Source organism: Crocodylus porosus, unplaced genomic scaffold (genome assembly GCF_001723895.1).
Source record: "Crocodylus porosus isolate Cpor-Errol unplaced genomic scaffold, CroPor_comp1, whole genome shotgun sequence".
Classification (NCBI taxonomy): domain Eukaryota; kingdom Metazoa; phylum Chordata; order Crocodylia; family Crocodylidae; genus Crocodylus; species Crocodylus porosus.
The window spans coordinates 40,068,082-40,078,968 of NW_017728907.1; the positions used below are offsets into that span (position 1 = coordinate 40,068,082).

The 10,887-nt window shown below is 41.5% G+C and overlaps 1 long non-coding RNA gene across 1 annotated transcript; it reads right to left on the reverse strand.

The window, feature by feature from the left end:
* Window positions 1–650: 650 nt before the first annotated feature.
* Window positions 651–8,464, reverse strand: LOC109307629. The gene is made up of 3 exons (XR_002100324.1): window positions 8,364–8,464; window positions 3,229–3,234; window positions 651–662 (listed from the first exon to the last, which is right to left on the reverse strand). It is a non-coding gene; the product is annotated as an uncharacterized LOC109307629 (long non-coding RNA).
* Between the last annotated feature and the right edge of the window lie 2,423 nt (window positions 8,465–10,887).

The window sequence follows — 10,887 nt, forward strand, 5'->3', positions numbered from 1 at the left end:
TAGTTTAAAGCCCAACCTTACTAGCATAATAAACATCAGAACTCCACAGGGTAAGTTTACTTTTTGTACATGGAAAATTAGATACTCTAAAAAATAAGCAATTTCCAAATAAGGATGAACTGAAAAAGAAATTTATCCATAGAAGAAGCAGAGGAGACTGTTATGAAATGCATATAGGGCCAACAGCTATAGGCAGTGTGGAAGGCACCTCAATCACTTCTCCTGGTACAACTGAGATACCCATATGGGTTAAATACATAGACCAGGTATAAGGTCTGTCATTCAGACAAAAAATAATATCTATTTCTATGTTTACTTCTTGGTTTATTTATTAATTTGACCTGTTTCCCGTCTTTCCGCAGTTGTCATGCCAAACAATGATCTAACCTGAGATGGTACAAGACTTTGTGAGACCAAAGACAATATCCTGAATGACTATTAGCACACTATCATTCCCGGCATTCAGTAAAGCTACATAACATGACAGCTGATTTCTTTTTTTTTTTTTTTTTTTTTTTAATACACCTTAACTATAAAACTAGAGTGTCTTTATTCATTACACAGAGAGAGCTTTTCATTATCAGACCCCCTACTAAAAGTATCCTATTATGACGGGAATAATCTGATGTACCACAATACATTTGTGGTTAAAAATGTTTCCACTCCCCCCCAAAAAACTTAAATATTGCATATGGCTTAATGAATGATAAATTATTTAGCATGCTCCAAATTACAAGAAATTATGTTATTTTTGTGTCATTACATATAGGCATTCATTCAGAAGCAGAGCTATTTAATGGCAGTTTTTGGAAGCTGCTCTAAATGCATCACTTGTACCAATAACTAAACAATACATTTATTCTTCTGGTTTTATTGTCATAGCATTTTACACTTCAAGTATATTACATACTTCTGATCATACATTGTGTGCCACACACTCTTCATAATTACTGCAATCTAGGGCTGAAAAGGGTAACTGCCACTAGAAATCTGCAAAAAGTGAATTAATTAATGCATTTCATTATGTGAGAGAGAACTGTCAAGGTTCCCATTTTATGTCAAGTTCAGAAGCATGCTAAAGTGCTGTCCTTTTTAAAAATGATTATTCTTAATATTTCAGCTATGCTGACAAAGTGAGAGAATCATTTTGGATTTCTATTCCTGAAGTCATATGCCCCATGTCAAAATCCATGCTGCTAATGATGTTACCTTTCCACAAAGGTGGAGCAAAGAAGAGGCTGATGGCATCAGAAAGCAACTAGGCATATTTGAAACATAAGGATATAGTCAGAGCATAGGTAAAGATCATGCTTTATGGGATTCAAAACAAGGCAAGGCCACACTTGGGGGCAGAACTTCTATTAGTGAAAGGGCAGAGCAAATTTCCTTTTTCTGCTGAAACGAGATAAGCTACACAAAAGTCCTAGGGTTTCATTCTGTTCCCTGAGTTTTGTCACTGACTTCAGCAGAGCAGAACTGGGCCTTAAAGCCTTTCACTCGAGCATAAATTCCTGTGCATTTTGCATCAAAGCATTATTGGATAAAATGCATGAACAATATTGAGTGCAAGAACCAGCATCCCTCTGTCCCCATTCAGGGCCCTTATTAAGAGGCTGCAAATTCATGTTCCCTCTTACTTACTCTGTGGCTCCGAAGTGGCTTAGTTTCAGAAGGAGCGGAGAGAGCCCACATCAGGGCCCTGCCTATAGCCTGGTTCTTATGGCACTCTTCTGGAAGTGGGCTTAAACCCCCTCTAGATGATAGGGGCAAGTACAGAGGTGCAGCTGCACCCCCCTTTTGGACTGGAGTGTACCGCAGGGACTTTTTAAAGTCCCGAAGCATGTAAACCTCCCACCTTTCTCCTTGATGCTCAGAGGTGCATACCCATGTGACCTCCTCTCCCACCCTCCACCTGATGTCCCTGTTTTGCCCAATGGCCTTGGGAGAGAAGAAGCTCCAAGGCCAATTCTGTCCCAAAATGTCCAACATCCTGGTGGTCTGTGTGCTCTCCTGATACCTGGGAGGAAAGCACACAGAGCATTCTCAATGTGAGAGGCATTCTCAGTGTAATCAGCAGTAGCTCTTGCACTTTATATAACTAATTAAGTATTCAATGGGGCAGAAAAAAAGACAGTGTGACTGTATAGTAAGGGCAGTGTTGTGGGAGCGTGAGGTTAAAATCTCTGCTACAGGGGTTGTTGATCTGACCACTTTCTGAACAAATAAACTGAAACACAGAGAGTTTAAGTAACTTACCCAGAGTCAAAAAGCAGGGCAGTGACCAACTCAGGAAGGGGATCTGGGTCTTCTGACTCCACAGTTTCTAACATACAACCCATACAGATTATAAAAGATTCCTACAACATTGATTAAACATTGTCCTCTGTCTAAAAGTTGCTTCATTTCAGATTTTATTGGTTATTTTAACTTTTGCTATGGATGGTTCATTGGTGAATAGAGATTTAATGTATTAATAGCAATATAGTGCAGTGACTTCTGAAACATTCACATGTGGATTGGCTTATATAAATTTCACCTGCACTTCTCCTCTGCTTCTATTCCTTGAGAACAAGTATCTGTTATAGAATCGTAGAAAGTTAGAGTTGGAAGGGTACTCAGGAAGTCATCTAGTCCAACCCCCCGCTAAAGTAGGACCATCCCCAACTAGATCATCCCAGCCAAAGCTTTGTTTAGCTGGGTTTTGAAAAACTCGAAGGATGGAGCTTCCACCACTTCTCTGGGTAACCTGTTCCAGTGTTATACTACCCTCCTAATAAGAAAATTCTTCCTAATATCTAATCTGCTGCATCTTGAGACCACTGATCCTTGTTCTGTCATCTGCCAACACTGAGAACAGTCTAGCTCTACCCTCCTTTCAGGTAGCTGAAAACTGCTATTAAGTCTCCTCTCAGTCTTCTCTTCTCTAGACTAAATAAGCCCAGTTCCCTCAGTCTTTCCTCAAAAGTCATGTCCCCCCCCCCACACACCATTTTGTCACCCTCTGCTAGACTCCCTCCAATTTGTCCACATCCTTTTATAGTGGTGGGGGGGGAGGGGGGCAAAACTGAACACAGTACTCTAGGTGTGGCCTCACCAGTGCTGAATAGAGGGGAATAATTACTTCCCTTAACCTACTGGCAACACACCTACCAATGCGGCCCATTGTATGCTATTAGCCTTCTCAGCATCAAGGACACACTGCTGGCTTATATTTAGTTTACTGGCCACTGTAACCTCCAGGTCCTTTTCTGCAGAGCTGCTGCCCAGCCAGTCAGCCTCCAGCTTGTACTAGTACATGGGGTTGTTCCATCCTAAATGCAGAACTTTGCACTTGTCCTTGCTGAACCTCATGAGATTTCTTTTGGCCCAATCCTCCAATTTGTCTAAATCCCCTGGAATCTTAACCCTAACCTCCAGTGTATCTACTACTCCCCACAGCTTGGTGTCATTGCAAACTTGCTGAGGGTGCACTCTATGCCATCTTCCAAGTCGTTGATGAAGACATTGAACAAAACCAGCCCCAGGACCTACCCCTGGGGCACTCCGCTTGATATCAGCTGCTATCTAAACACTGAGCCATTGATTACTACTCTCTGAGCCCAATGCTCCAGCTGATTTTCTACCCACCTTATATGCCCTCATTCAGCCCATACTTCCTTAGCTTGCCTGCGAAAATGTTGTGGAAGACCATATCAAAAGCCTTGCTAAAATCAAGGTACACCATATCCACCAGTCTCCCTGCATCCACAGAGCCAGTCACCTTGTCATAAAAGGCAATCAGGTTGGTCAGGCATGACTTGTCCCTGCTGAATCCATGACTGTTCCTAATCACCTTGTTCTTCTCTAAGTGCTTACAAATGGATCCCTTGAGGATCTGCTCCATGAACTTTCCAGGGACTGAGGTGAGGCTGACTTGTTTGTAGTTGTCTGGATCCTCTTTTCCCCCTTTCATAAATACAGAAACTGTTTGCCCTTTTCCAATTATCTGGGACCTCTCCTAATTGCCTTGAATTTTCAAAGATGGCCAATGGCTCTGCAATCTCATCTGCCAACTCCCTCAGCACCCTTAGGTACATCCTGTCTGGCCCTATGGACTTGTATACATCCAGTTTTCCTAAGAAGCTCCTAACCTGTTCCTTCACCACTGAGAGCTGCTCACCTCCTGTCCAAATTGTGCTGCCCAGTGCAGTAGTCTAGAAGCTGCTTTTGCCTGTGAAGACAAAAGCAAAAAACGCATTGAGCACTTCAGCCTTTTCCTCATTCTCTGTCACAAAGTTGCCTCCCCCATTCAGTAAGGGACCCATACTTTCCCTGTCTTGCTCTTGCTACCAACATACTTATAGAAATCCATCTTGTTACTGTTCCCATCTCTTGCTAGCTGCAACTCCAACTGCGCTTTGGCCTTCCTGACTTTATCCCTAGATGCCCAAGCAATTCTCTTATATTCCTCCCTAGTTATTTCTGCAAGTTTTCACTTCTTACAAGTTTCCATTTTGTGATTTAGTTTACTGAAGAGTTTCCTGCTAAGCCAAGCTGGTCTTTTGCCATACCTGCTAGTCTTCCTATATATTGGGATGGTTTGTTCCTGCACTCTCAGTACTTCCTTAAAGTACAACCAGCTCTCCTGGACTCCTCTTTCCCTCAGTTTGGCTTCCCAGGGATCCTGCCCATAAGTTCCCCGAGTCAAAGCTTACTTTTCTGAAGTCCAGGGTCCTTACTCTGCTGCTCTCTATCCTTCCTTTCCTCAGGATCCTGAACTCAGCCATCTTGTGGTCAGTGATCCCTCTAAGGCTTAGCGATCCATGAGCGAGCCACTTTGGTCTGTGACACTTTGGTTTGGTGTCACCTTCCCTTTTTGGTGCACTGAACAAATTATTCTCACAACATTATTTTGGAGAAAAGATTCTTGAAATACTAACTATATATATATTATGTATTTTATTTTAAAAAAATTAAAATATAAAAAACCCTACCAAAACAAAAAAGTTTGTGTATAATTCTCCACCTGAGGAGAGCACGCAAAAGAGAATGGATTTCATGTGACCGACACAGATCACATCATTTTAAATACTCTGTAAAGCCTTGTGCATCTTGCAACTGGGCAGACCAGGCAGTGAGGAGGCACTTGGCATTGGGGTGAAACTCATCCAAAGGAGCTGAGGAGCAGAGAAGTTCCCCAGAGCCAGCAGAGCCTGCGCGGTGCCTGGCTCAGCCCTAACCCCTGTCCTTACCCCCACCTTGCCCCAGGGAGGAGCCGCTGCCTGCCCTGTGCCGCTCTCTCTCCCCACAGGGATGCCAGCATGGTGAGGAGCGGAGCACAGCTGAGCGGTAACTTACCCAGTGCTTCTGCTGCTCTCCGGCTTTCTAGGAAGCCGCAGCCCAGCTCTTCTCTGGGCGGGTTGTGCAGCATTACAAAGTTAATGTGCAACAGGATTTTTCTTTGTGCACGGCTACACATGTGCACACCTTAGAGGGAACCTTACTTGTGGTCACTGCTGCCCAAGTTGCCACCCAATACTACATTCCCCACCAATTCTTCCTGCTTGTTAGCACCAAGTCAAGAAGTGCATGGCCCCTAGTTGGCCGCTCTAGCACTTGCACCAGAAAGTTGTCCCCAGTACTCTCCAAAAACTTCCTAGATTGCCTGCACACTGTTGTATTGCCCTCCCAGCAGATGTCAGGGTGACTGAAATCCCCCATAAGAACCAGGGCCTGTGATTGGGAAACTTCCGCTAGCTGTTTGAAGAAAGCCTCATCCACCACTGCACTGAGCAATCATATGGCTCTTTTACGTAAAGTGCAACCCCTCCTCCTCTTCTCCCCTGACTCTTCCTCGCTCCCCAATAAGTCTTTTGTATCCCCTTTTTGATCACCAGCATCCTGTCTCTTTTTGTGTTGATGTTGAACAAGAATAGAAGATGAAATGCATGTTTGTAGGGAACACTTTAAAACTGAGCTGCAGTTTTGGTGCTGGAAGGACCCTTTGACTGGACAAGTAGAAAGCAAATGTGCTGTGCACTATATAACAAAAGGCAGTGCCAAAATATCTCACTAGAGACAAGCAATAGTCAGGAAGTAAAAGAAGAAGTTGTGGTAACAAGCAAGTAATTCAAGAGCAGAACAGAAGTTCAGGGGTGACAAAGAAAGGGAAAAGAGCCCTTTATGGTGAATAAATACTTTTAGACAGGTATTGATCTCACCCAGGGAAAAAAAGTGTACACTGGCCATCATGAAATAGCACTTATTGGGGGTGAAACATGCAGGAACGAGGTTACAAGTGCTGAATAGAAACAAAGCATTTGTTTCTGATTAGAAAGTCTTTTGCAGAATGGGAGTCTTTTCTGCTATCAGTCTTATTCTCAGATATATGCCTTAAAAGCAAAGATGTTTTCAGAGGTACAGAGGTAAAATCCTAGTGTTCTTGAGGTCAGTAGGACTTTTGTCATTGATTTCACTGGAGCCAGGCCTCCAGCCCAGGAGTTGTAGTCTGGTCAACAGCAGCATGGGGCCGATTACAGAACAAAAACAAAGACAATTTAGCATATACTCTTTCCTTCTTGTTGCCTGTGCTATTGTAGCTACTACTGTACCTCCCACCCTTAACCCCTGGCTGAGTGCTGGACTTGGAGTAGTAGGGCATCTGCTTATTCCATTAGCTGGACTAAGGACATTGGGCTCCTCCACTTGTAAGGTCACCTGAAAAAAGTGAATGCCCATAAATAAAAGTGTGAGTCAGCTTTCTCCTAAGGGAAAATAATGTGCTAAATTTTGTCATTTTTCTCCAACTGTTTTATTGTTCCTTACCTGTTGAGAGAAAAGTGATTAAGCAATAAGTTTTAAATTTACCACATTAAATTTATCACATTAAGTTTTGTGATAAGCTAATGAAACAGAGGGAAGAGCAACAGTGATAAGTAGCAATGACTAAACATTACCACAGTGTAAGTCCCATTCATTTCTTTTGCTGGTGCAAATCTAAACCATCTATATAGAGCTCAAAAGAGTTCCTCAAAATTTACATCAACATAAACAGATTTTTTTGGGTAAACTTTGTATTCACCACTGTCTTTGCCCAGGACCTGGGCTATAATGGGGTAGCCCCCTTTGTGTGCTACTTTGTAAGTACCACAAAATTTTCTACCTAGATTGCTCACAACTTTTACCTTTTGATGCATTCAAGGTTTCTCATTTTGATGGATTACCACTGCCTTTTAAGAGTCCAGGTATATTTCCATCACAAATTCTTGGACAATAACGTCTCAGGCCAGTGAGGTGTTGAACCCCGTGAATTTGCAGAAGCCAGAAAAAGTGTTCAGAATTATCCTTATGGCAATGACATGCCCTTAAACATGTGACCGGAAGTCCATAGAAATCCCTGAAGTCCCAACATTAACTAAAGCGACCTCTGATTAGCTGCTAAATCTCCTTTGAGAGGACTTCAGTTCATCTGATCTGTTCAACAGTCACAGCTCCAAGTCTCTGAGACGAAATGATGTTTTCATCAGTGTTCTTATTAGGGCTGTGAAAAATTTTGCCGCCAGTTTTGTTTCAAAGCTGTTTCAACCTGTTTCAAGGCCAAAACAGCAAAATCAAAATGAAATGGATACACTTGAAGCAGCCTCAAAACAAAATGAGACAAGTTGAAACATTTCACCGTTTTGACGGTGTTTCGACGTTTCACCCATAGGCTATAACGGGAAGGACAAAACAGCCTATAACTTTGTCATTTATAGCCTGATTTGGATGAAATATGCAGGAGTGGTACCTCCTTCAGAGGGCCTGAAGCCTGCCAAGTTTCAAGAAGATAGGTGTAGGGGGGTCGGGGAAACTGCACCCCAAATTCCTGAAAGCAAAACTCAGGTCACATATATGTTAAGCCACAGTGGGGTCAAAACTGCAGGCCTGCTAGCCCCTGCAGAGGCCACAAAGCCTGCCAAGTTTCAAGGAGATAGGTGCACGGGTTTGGGGGAAACTGTACCTCAAGATGCAGACAAGGAAAACTTGTGACATGGGTGACACCGTGTGCGTTAAGGCACAGCAGGGTAAAAACTGCAAGCCTGCTAGCCCCTCTGAGGCCATGAAGTCTGCCACCTGTTGAGATAGGTGCGGGGGGCGGGTCTGGGGCCCTGCATCTTTAGCTGCTATTAGGAATTTGAGGTACAGTTTCCCCAAACACCCTGTTCCTATCACCTTGAAACTTGGCAGGCTTCATGCCCTCATAAGGGGCTACCATTCCTGCAAGTTGCATCCCAACAAGGCCAGAAATGAGAAAGTTATATGCTGTTTGTCTTTCTCCATTATATCCTATGGGTGAAATGTTGAAACAGTTTCGCTGTTTTGACCCTGTCTCGACAAAACAAAACAAAACAGAACAGCTGTTTTGAATCAAAACAGAATTCGAAACAAAACACTGTTCTGTCAAAACGTTGAAACACTGGTCAAAACAGAATGCTGCCACGTCGCACAGCCCTAGTTCTTATTACAACAGTATCCCAGTAAAGAATGTATAACAAAGTACAAATGCAGCATTGGGAAAGATCCTCGTCCCAAAGAGCTTATGATCAAATGAAAGGACAGTGAATCCATCACAAATGAAAAGTAGATCAAAGGTAACAATAAGATGATCAAAGTTACATGGGGCAGCTGCATGAGCAACATAATAGTTTTGAATCTTCCAACGTGTATTTCAGATGCTCTATTAATGCCCTACAAAGAGTGGGCATTTTCAACATTTTCCCTTCAAGCAGAACCAAAGTCAATCCTAAAACTTACTTTAACTTGTACGGTATTTATACACGTGCTCAGGAAAGGGTGGAGGGGTGATTTAATTAGGACGGCTCTGAAAGTGTCTCATGTATCAGCATTCCCACATTCAAAAAAGGCGGCAGGGGTGCTTTAACTAAAGTTTGTCAAATAAGCTTTAGTTAAAGTGCCTTCACTGCCATTTTTAAGTGGGGGGATGCTGGTACATGAGATGCTGGAGTCTGCTAGAGCGCAGAAATTATCATGCTCCAACAGACTCAATTAATAAAGTCTTCTCTGACGCACTGTAATTACAGCATTTCGGATCAGCCTCACTGCTCGTGTAAGGTGCCCCTAGTGGCTAATTTGGGGAAACCTTGCTACTTGTGGTACTCAGCATTCTGGCAGACTAGGATAATGGATCAGATTTTGAGCTGGTGTAAAGCAGCATCATTTCATTGGCACACTACTTATTTCCATTAGCTCAAAATATAACCTTCTGTACCTTTTTCTGTAGTTCTTAGCAGAGAACAATGAGAGCTGATCATGGTGAATGCTGGTTGATATTTTATATCATCTCTTCTTTCTGTTTTGGAGGAAAACTAAGCTCTCAGCTTGTGACATTAGAGAATAACTCTTGAGCTGCAACAAAAAGGAAAAATAGAGCTAGCACTTCCACTTAAACATCATCATAACTCACTCAGTAGAAGTGTAGCTAGCAAGTGGTGCTCTGGTTTCATGTTCTCTTCTGTGGCTGAGTTCACTTCAAGTAGGAGAATCATAGATTTGCTCATAGAAATAAGCCTTTGATTCAACAAACTGAGTATATAACTTGGATAAAAAACAGATATTTATTTTAATCTTTGCTAACTGGTATCTTCTTAACCACATCCCCCTGCTGATATGTTTCTATGAATCACACATGCTGTGTGTATACTGATTCATGTGCAGACCGCCCTAAGAACTGCCTTTATTTTTTGTAACACAGTAAATGTAGCTCTTGAAAGCATGACTTGGTAAGTGTTTTGTTTTGCTGAATTACAAAATTATATCTATTTCACATTTATTCTCTCTCTGTGCATATCACATACTGAACAAAGGCCTTAATGTTTTTAATGGAAGAAAATAGAGCTAACTGAATATTAAATTGGCAGCCTCTTGGAACCTTGCTAATTTGAACCAGCGACTGGAAGACCCCATTGTATATTACTGAGATTTTTAAATTAGTGTCTAAGTAAACAAACAATAAATGTAGTTTAAGCTTTGAATATTTAAAATGGTTTGTAGTAAGCTAGTATATTTGTGCAAGAGTAATGAAATTTAGTAATATGGAATTGTATTACTACTTGTGCTATTAAACCCTTGTGAGATGAGTAGGGGCCTTCCACTTTCTATGTTATAAAACAGGAATGAGCTATGATTGTGAAAAAAAACACTAGCAAAACAGAAATAGTGTAAAATCGCTCAAGCAATTATTGATTTGGAAAAGCCGTCCATCAAATGGGTTATGAATTTAGAACTAACTAGTGCTTTCCTGAGCATACACGCCCACAGTACTTTCCAAGCTTTTGTGGAACATAACAGTTGCATGTAGAACCTAATTATTCTGATTTGTCCTTCTACCACATGAAAGCACTGTGAGTAAAGGTTTTCCACTAATTTTGGTAAAACTCAAGATACTTGCACTTCATAAAATAGACAAAACGTAATGTTCCCAACTGCATTATAAGAATGTGTTATATTTTAAGGTAACAGGCTTGACCAAATACCATATGAAGTCAGTAGGTAACTTACTCAATGGGCAATGAAATGATTTCTGAATGTGGGGTAGGAAATATAGTCTGTTTCAACTGTTTCAAATTAACTAAATTTTCAAGATCTTGTCATATTCTTCATAGCTTTAAATCTATGCAAAAAATATTCTTTTTTTTTGTTTGTTTGTTTGTTTGTTTTTTATAGCTGTTATAAATCAAGTCAAAGTTGATTCGCTTTAAAGTTCCTTTGGATCCTAGAGAAGGGATCCTTGCATCTGAAGTGACTTTTTTCCCCCAGAGAAACTAGTTTTACTTTATTTAATGTGACTCATATTACTTTATAATACAAATGCTTAAATTAAGAATTATTCAAGAAACAATGATGCTTTGG